The 8,616-nt window shown below is 54.5% G+C and overlaps 1 long non-coding RNA gene across 1 annotated transcript; it reads left to right on the top strand.

The window, feature by feature from the left end:
* Positions 1-1,506: 1,506 nt before the first annotated feature.
* Positions 1,507-8,188, top strand: LOC105824736. The gene is made up of 3 exons (XR_001138222.1): positions 1,507-1,558; positions 6,782-6,951; positions 8,134-8,188. It is a non-coding gene; the product is annotated as an uncharacterized LOC105824736 (long non-coding RNA).
* Positions 8,189-8,616: the final 428 nt, after the last annotated feature.

Below are 8,616 nucleotides of genomic sequence, written 5' to 3' on the forward strand. Positions count from 1 at the left end.
CTCAGGCTGGTTTCGAACTCCTGAGCTCAAACAATCCGCCCGCCTCGGCCTCCCAGAGAGCTAGGATTACAGGCGTGAGCCACCGCGCCTGGCCAGATTTTTTTCATTCTTGATTGGAATATGAACATTGAATGTTACACTTTTTTAGTGTGGCCTTTTATTGTATTCCTATAGAGTTGGATTCCCCTGGTAGGCACTTAAGTTCCTTTCGAGGTTCTTTTTAAACTCTTAGGGCAAGTCTAGAGTAGTCTTTATTCTAGGTTTCATTTATCCCCCACTTGTAAGCTTGTCTCCTCTGGGATATCACCAGATGTCCCCAGTATTCAGTGAGGTTTCTTCACTCTTGCTGAAGAAGTTTGAATGAGTTCTGGCCCTGAGTGAGCTGCTGGAATTGTTTGTTTTGAAGTTCCCTCTGAAGGGAACTTCCCTCTGTTTTGAAGAGGAAGTTCCCTCTGTTTTGAAGGTCTTTCATCAGAAGTTATTTTTAGCCCAGCCTTGTGACTTTCTCCCTGTGCATTTACAGACTAGAATTCAGGCGAAGACTTAAGGGAACCCAAATTCAAATTTCATGAAATTTTTCTCTTTGTAGCTCCCTCCTTTGTGGAAGACTTCTCCAGAAATTCTGTCAGTCTGGCTTCTCTACACCTGTACTGTTGCTTCTTTAATAACCATTGTTGTGGGGCGCTACTGGGTTACCTTCCCATGGCTCCAGTTTGGAAATTGCCTAGGCAGAAAGCCTAGGGAGTGGTAGGTGGGGCTCACCTCATCTGTTCATTTCTCTCAGAGCTGGTCTGGTGCTGCCTGTTGTCCAATGTATGAAAATCATTGCTACATTTTGTCCATTTTTTTAGCTGTTTACTATAGGAAGGTAATTCCGAGTAGTGTTAGGTGCTCACAGCTGGAAGCTGCATGTACTGATGTTTCTTTTATTTTACTTCTTGGGCTTAATTTGTCTTGCTAGGTATATCCTTTAGAAATTCTTCCAGAGAAAAACCTGTGGTTGGTAAATTTTCTGAGTTCTTGAATTCTGGAAAGTCGGTAGTCCTAAAACTTGAATAATGATTTGGTTATTGAATTTGTAGGTTGTTTTCCTACAAAAACAGTTGTTTTCCTCTGAGCTTGAAATATGCTATTATCTGTCTGCTTCTATTCAGTGTTGCTGATGAGCAGTCTGCTTTTATTATGGTCCTTGTTACTTGGTGGAAAACCTGCTTTTTGTTTCTTGGCACTTGTGATAAGGTTTTTGCTTTATCCTTGGTTTTCTAAAATTTTGTGTCCAGTGTGGATTAATTTTTAAAATATATCCTGCTTTTTCCTTAGGCCCTTTTAAATCTGAGGACTATGTCTTTCCTAACTTCTGAGAAATGCTATTCTCTGATTTCTTAGAATATTATCTCTTGCTTGTGGATATTGGATGTTGGAACTATTTACTCTAGCATCCATTTTTAACTTTTCTTCTGTAGCTTCACTAACCTCTGGGACATAGCCGTGACCTCAGCCCTGGACATAGTAGTGACCACCAGGACAGATGCGACACTGTTGTGTGGGTGCTGGAGAGGTAGGAGCCAGAAGGACATGGAGTGGGGTCCACCCTTGCCAAAGGATGGAAGTGTCTGGTGGGGGCGGGAGGCAGAATCTCCCAGAGGATCTCTCCATGAGGGTGGCAGGGACAGTTCCCTCAGCTCAGGGGGATCTCAGGAAATGGGGAAGGGGCTCAGCATCTGGTAGGAGGGTCCAGTACTTTCTGTGCCAGCCTCCATATGGGGCCAGGTTGACCCTCTAGAGTGGAAGAGCCACCCCCCCAGCATTGCCTGCCAGCCTCTGTCACGTTGGCTCCAGGGCAGAACCTGCCCCCATCACAGGCTTGGCACCCTGGCAGTCTGCTAAGCCCAGGCTCAGGGCCACTGGTGCTCAGGGGGCAGGGCTGCCAGTCCAGCTCCATCCCTTGGGGGCAGTAGAACCCTGTGAAGGGGGCGGGACCCAGACTGGGGCCTGGGAGGTGGGGCAGGGAAGGAAAACCAGGGAGGCCCCCAGCAGGGGAGGCCCCAGGCTTCGCCCACATGGAGGCTGTGCCTCTGTGCTGGGGGCTCCTGCCCAGGAAGTCTCAGTGCTCCATAAAAGCAGAGATTACGGCATCATGATCAGAATACACAGCCCAGGACTTAGCAGTGCCTGGAGACTCAAGCAAGGCCTGAGGGAAGTGGGGAAGATGACAGGCAAGTTTACTGCCCACAGGCCCCCACTCCTGGCCACTGGACCCTTGGATCGGTCAGCCAGGCCACTGGCATGTCACCTCTGGGACACAGCCGTGGCCTCAGGCCTGGACACAGTAGTGACCACCAGGACAGGTGTGACACTCTGTTGTGTGGGTGCTGGAGAGGTAGGAGCCAGGAGGACATGGAGTGGGGTCCACCATTGCCAAAGGATAGAAGTGCCCGGGGGGGGGCAGCAGGGATAGTTCCCCCAGTGCAGGAAATGCTGGAAAAATGTGCGACAAGCAGAAGGGCCTTGACTAAGGAGAATCCTTGAGGAACAGGGAGCTGTGGACAGCAGACGGCCTAGAGCTGGCCCTGGGGATGCCCAGATCAAGCCCGAGGGCTGGAACCCTTGCTAGCCTGCTCTCCTATGAACCCTCTCACTCATGGTCTGCTCTGTCAGGTCGGTGGGAAGGGAGGTGGCAGAGACTGGACAAAGGTGTCTTTTCAGTGATCTCAGCTGCAGAGTAGTCAGGTCCCTGGTGTGGCCTGACCCCTGCACGTCTGCATCTGGCCTGTGGGGCCCCCAGGGCAGTGGGGGTTGTTCCTCCCTGACTGGCAGGGATTTCCTCCCCTGCTCTCTAGCTGGACTGGACCCTGGAATGGAGCTAACTGTGGATACCATCCCTGTCCTGCTCGGGGAGCATGGAGGGGACACACTGCCCACCTGGGGAGGCAGGGTGCTGGCCACATTGACAGGTGGCCCCCAGAGCAGAGCTGTCCTCAGAGCCATCTTGCCACCCTCTGGGGCTCTGCTGCTGCCTTCCACAGACCAGGTGCTAGAGGGATCAGGCTGGGACCAGCGCTCTTGAAGGAGGCAGAGAAGTTGGAGCAGGGGGGTTGGGGTTAGGCCACGCAGTCCAGCCTCCTCTCTCCAGGTCCTCCCAGCAGACCAGGTTAGGAAGCCCTCTCAGCATCCAGAGGGAGGGACTCATTCAGCTCTGGAGCCCCTGGGTCAACGTTGCTGACTGGATACATGAATGGGCAGAAAATGGGGTCCCGATTCTGTTGGGGTGGGTTGCCTGGAAAATACAAGGCCAAGTGTCGCTTGTCCGAAGCAAGGAGAACCCAGGAGGGGGAGGAGTGACAGGCCTGAGAAGGCCCCCTGGGTGGGAAGTGGACGAGGCGAGAGCAGCAAAGGAGGGAGAGTCGGCAGTGGGAGGCCAGTTATTCGAGTAAAGGTTTCCCAAGGTCAGATGTGGGGAGGGTTTTCGGGGATGGCAGGATGGGGCAGAGTGGGGAGGCCCTGGGGACAAGGGTTCCTGCTTGGCTGTGCAGCACATCCCTGGCCTGGTATCCCAGGCAGGGCCACTGTGGTCTGTGCCGGGGAAGGGGTCAGAGCCCTGGGGCCAGCAGAGGGCTGGGAGGGAGACAAGCGGCCCACAGGGCAGTGGGTACCCTCGAGGCGGGAGTGTGAGGGTGAGCAGAGGTGGCCCCGTGTCCCGTCAGCCAGGTCCTTGCTGACAGCTCCACCCTTGCACCAGCGGCCTGCAGCTCAGTCTCCTGGGGGAGAGGACATCTGGTCAGCGTTCCCTTGCCCTCCTCGCTGGAGGCTGCAGCGTCAGTTATGGAGTAGCTCGTGCTTTCCCCGCACCACAGCCACAGGCTGCAGGAGTCTCTCACCCAGAGCCAGCTGGCATGGGACCCTGGGAAGAGTGGGGTCCTGAAAGGCCTCTGTTGAAAGTGGGTGTCTGGGTGTAGTTTTGCTTCTAGGCAGGGGTGCAACGATGGGGCACCCAGATCTGGGTGATGTCCAGTACCTGGAGAGCTTTCTAGAACCAGGCACCAAGGCCGACCCCAAACCTCTTGACCTCGGGTAGGGCCTGGGGACATTGTGCTTTCAACGGTCACTCTGAGTGAATGATGGAAGGGATCTTTGGAATGCAGTGAAAGTGTAGACTTCCTTCTAGCCCACAAATCTGTGCTGCTCTGACGCATGTTGGTCAGGGAGCCAGGGCTGCGGAGCTTCTCCCTGAAGCATCTCCTCCACACCTGGTCTCCTTGCCCTCAGGCTCACCACTGCCCGAGGCCTTTTCTGCCCTGGAAGACACCTAGGTCTGTCTGTACTTGTTGGAGCTGTGAGTTCGGCCAGTGCACAGAATTTCCCAGCAGGGCACAGCTGGTATTCAGTGATGCTCGTCAGCCCCTTGCAAGGGCCATACTTACCCACTAGACAGCTGTAGCATGTGGCCTTGGCTGTGCAGTGGTACCGTCAAGGACAAGGGTGCAGGCCGAAGTCCTGGACGGCCCCGCACTGGAGTCACAGTACTAGCTCGGCCAGGGGTGAGGGATGCTGAGGAACACGGGCTACCCCCTCCTGTGATGCTTGGTCTTTGCAGTGGGAGCCCAGTGCCCAGAGAAGTGCCGTGCCCCCACCCCCGGCTCTCATCCCGGCCTTGCTCCCTTTCCCACAGCCCAGGTCTTCCTTCCCTCTCACCTGCTGGCCACTGCCCACTGTAGCTTGGAGACCAGCCTCCTTGCAGTAGAAGCTGGGTGGGCAGGGCTGGCATCTGGAGGCACTGTCTGATCCTGGAGGCTAGAGAAGGTGCTGGAGGGACAGGGTGGACCTGTGTGCTTGTGGGCAGTAGGAGCAGACCCAGCCTCAGAGAGCTGGATGGCCCGTGATAATATACTGACTGATTAAAGGATAGGTGATTGGTAGGTGATAGATGTATTGATTGATTGATCAGTAAATAGATAGATGATAGACAGGTGCACCTTATCACAATTAAAGCTGGGTGTCAGTGCTATTAGTAAATAGAGAGCTGGGGGTGTTTAGATTATTTAACAAGTTAAGCTGGTTTCATTTTTCTGAAAAGTTAAATTCCCTGTGCGGTTCCCAGAGATTTGCTCGGGAAGCAGGAGAGCAGGTGCGGCTGGGCCGGGCCACAGACCTGGAGGACTCACGGCTGCCCAGTCCCTCTGCCGGCCTGGCTCCCTGGCCCCTCCACAGGCCCTTCACCTGGAGCTGGAGAAGCATCACCAGGGCTCAGACCACTGAGGGCTGATGAGACTCCAGGGGCAACCAGGCCACTGTCCAAAGGCCTTGGCCTCAACCAAGGTTCACAATCCTCCGGGCCCTGGGTTGGCAGAAGAGGTTTCTAGGGAGCTGCTGTTCCTCAGGCCCCAGGAACCTTGTGCATGCAAAGGCGGGAGCCAGGCTCTAGCCCCTCAAACATCCAGCCAGCCTGGGTGCTTCCTCTGCCTCCAGGATTTCACTGCCCAGGACATGAGATTCCTGCTGGGCCAGTGATGGCTGTGATAGGGTCAAGCTCTGGAGGTATCTTGGATGAGCTCATAATTTAGGACCCTTTAAATCCACATCTTCCAATCTGTGTCCCCTGTGTGGTCAAGGGGAAGTAGGGGTGTGGGTGACAGGACAGTGGAGGACAGTGCCCATTTCTCATCTGTGTGGCCCCAAACTTCACGCCCACAGAGCCCATGGACAGCCTGCTGTGCATGGGACCCCCATCTTGGAGGCTCTTGGGGGACCCTCAGCCTCTTCCCCAAAGACTGGCCCATGTGTTGTCCCAATCACAGGTGGGCAGTGGTGTTTAGAGCAGGCAGGACCTTTTTCTTCATCCTCCAGGACACTCCTGCCCCCCCTCCCCATCGCCATCACATTTAGGAGCCCCACTCCAGTCACCCTCCAGCCCGCCTCTCTCATTCACCCAAGCCTGGCCACACCAACCGGGCACACTGCCCTGGGCTCTCTCCAGCGGGTCTCTCCCTTAGGCACCGAGGCTCCCAGGGCCAGTGCCCAGGTGGCAGGCCCAGCCCCACTGTGCTCGGTGCTCAGGGGATGCGGGCACCCCTACCTGGTGCACATGGGCCCCTGGGGCAGCCTGGCCTGTGAGGGCACAGCAAAGCCCAGGTGGGCAGGGCAGGCACCAGTTCACATCCCGTGCCCTTCTCTGCATTCCAGGTACCAGCCCGGCAGGGCTACTACCTGGGGTCCTTGTGCCAGCAGTGCAGAAAAGGCCCTGAGGGCAGAGGTCACCAAGAGGTCCTCTAGAGTCCCTCCTAGAGGAACAGGGGCCCATCAAGGCTTAAGAGCTGAGGGCAAGGGGCTTCTTTCCACTGGCTTCCCTCCTCTTCCTCCCTGCCCGGCTCTGCTGGCCCAGCCCAGCCACACGTGCTCTCTTGCTCCCCCAGCACATCTCTGGGAACCGCACAGGGAATTTAACTTTTCAGAAAAATGAAACCACTTTGACTTATTAAATAATCTAAACAACCCCAAGTCACTATTTACTAATAGCACTGACACCCAGCTTTCATTGTGGTAAGATAAACCTGTCTGTCATCTGTCTGTCAATTAATCAATGTGTCTATCATCTGTCAGTCGTCTAATGACAATGTACATACTTGTCATTATTAATAGTTCCCTAGTATCCTACTGGGTTGATAAACCATTTATCTGCCTAGATATTTTCTTATTTCTGGGCCTTTGTGGTGTTTTGTTTTTGATATTAAAATTTGTGCTGTTTTGGGTATTTTTTCATAAATGACCTTTTTTCCCCTTTCAGGATCTTTTCCACATTGAATTCCTGGATCAAAGGGTACAAACTGCCTGAGGCTCTGCTCCAGCTCGAGAGACCCCCGTCCAGCACCCTGGGCCCAGGCTGCAGCAGAGAGGCTGGACTCTACCCACATCGAAGCCTTCCGAGGGCTCCAGCCCTTGCATTTACTTTCGACGGTTAGTAGATGCGTCTGGTACATAAGTGGCATTGCTTCATGTGCCCTTAAAGTCAGCCCAGGGTGCCTTTCCCTAGCTGATGACATATTTGTATTTAGTCCCTTTTCCGGTGGATCCTGGACACTGGGCCCGCCCTTTACTTGTTATAGTACGTTTTCATTGTCCGTGTTTAATGGCTAAAGTTCTACCTGCTCTGTCTCTGCAGTAGTTTCATCCCATCTTCCCCGGACTACTGTGTCTCCCACAGAGTAGGCAATGGGCCCCAGAGGGCAGATACGCGGCCTTTACTGTATTGCATCCCTGATCTTGGCCCTCTGGGAGGCCTGGTGGGGCCTGTACTCACCGGGGACCAGGGACGAGGTGTTGGGGCCAGGCCCACAGTGATGCCTGGGCAGTAGAGCCTCTGGCGCTCAGCCAGGCTGGCTCTGCCACAGTAGGCCCTGGGGCAGTATGGCTGGCAGTCCTCCACCTGGGAAGCTGTGGGGGCCTTTTGGAATTTGCCCTGGGTGAAGAAAAGGATGAGATGCCACCAAGGTCAAGGTCCTAAGGCCAGAAAAAGGGCTGAAGGCCTTGGACAGGCAGGCTGCTCTGCCAGGGAGGGAGCAGGGCAGGTCCCTCCAGCCTCCCCTTGGACAGACAGGGCAGGAGAGGGAAGATGAATCAGTCCTGTCCAAGGAAGGATCCCCGAAGATACATGCACTAGTGGGAGCATTGACCTTTCAGTAGACCAAAAGTGTTTGAGCACAGAATGCCCACCCTGTGAGCAATGCTGTAACTGTGAACTAAAAATAAAATCCTGAGCCTCTTCCCACCTACCTCCTCTGCTAACTGAACGGACCCTTCTCGGCCAAGGGGACCCCAGAAATACCTTAAAACGGAGTTCCCAGCCATGACGTGATGGAAGAGGGAAAGCCCAATTACAAATGCACATGATTTCTCTTTTCATAAATATTCATGCCTCTTATAGCTTGTTGAATGTGTGTGTTTGGCCACCCCGCTTAGTATAAAATCTTACTCCTTTTTTCTATCCTTTGAAGCACTTGTCCCTGGCTTCTGACCAGGGGGCTGTTGGAATGGCCACCCAACAGGCTGCTACCCTTTATGAGAAATACAGCTCTCCTTTTTCCAAAGTATGAACCTCATTTTCTTTCAATGAACATAACCATGATTCCTTCTTAGCAGATGTCGATGGCAGGAGGAAGAGACATCAGAGGAACGAAGGCCATCTGAAAAGGTGTGTGTACCTTGGGGCGAGGCACGGTGGCTGAAGGGCGTGGAGGAGAGGCCATCCCACTGGCAGCTGCACCTACACGTGGCCCTCCAGCTCCCACAGGCCTGGGATATACTGTCCCTGTGACCTTCTGTCTAGCACCCTAGTAGGAACCAGCTGTGGGAGTGTGAGCGGTTCAGCCCTGATCGGAGTGAGGGCGGAGGCTGGAGTGCGGTCCTGTCATGGTGAATGGAAGTTGTTCCTCTGGACCACCAGTATAGGCCGATGGCCCCTGGGCCTCCTTGTGCAGAAGCTGAGAGACACCAGCTGGAGGGACCCAGGCGAGGGTCTCACTGCAGGCAGGGGATGGACAATAGGCCTTGGTCTGGGCAGTAGTGCCAGGCAGACATGTCGTGGGGCCAGCCAGCTTTGTCTGGCTGCAGAGTTTTCTTTCT

Source organism: Propithecus coquereli, unplaced genomic scaffold, assembly GCF_000956105.1.
Source record: "Propithecus coquereli isolate 6110/MARCELLA unplaced genomic scaffold, Pcoq_1.0 Scaffold76, whole genome shotgun sequence".
NCBI classification, from domain to species: domain Eukaryota; kingdom Metazoa; phylum Chordata; class Mammalia; order Primates; family Indriidae; genus Propithecus; species Propithecus coquereli.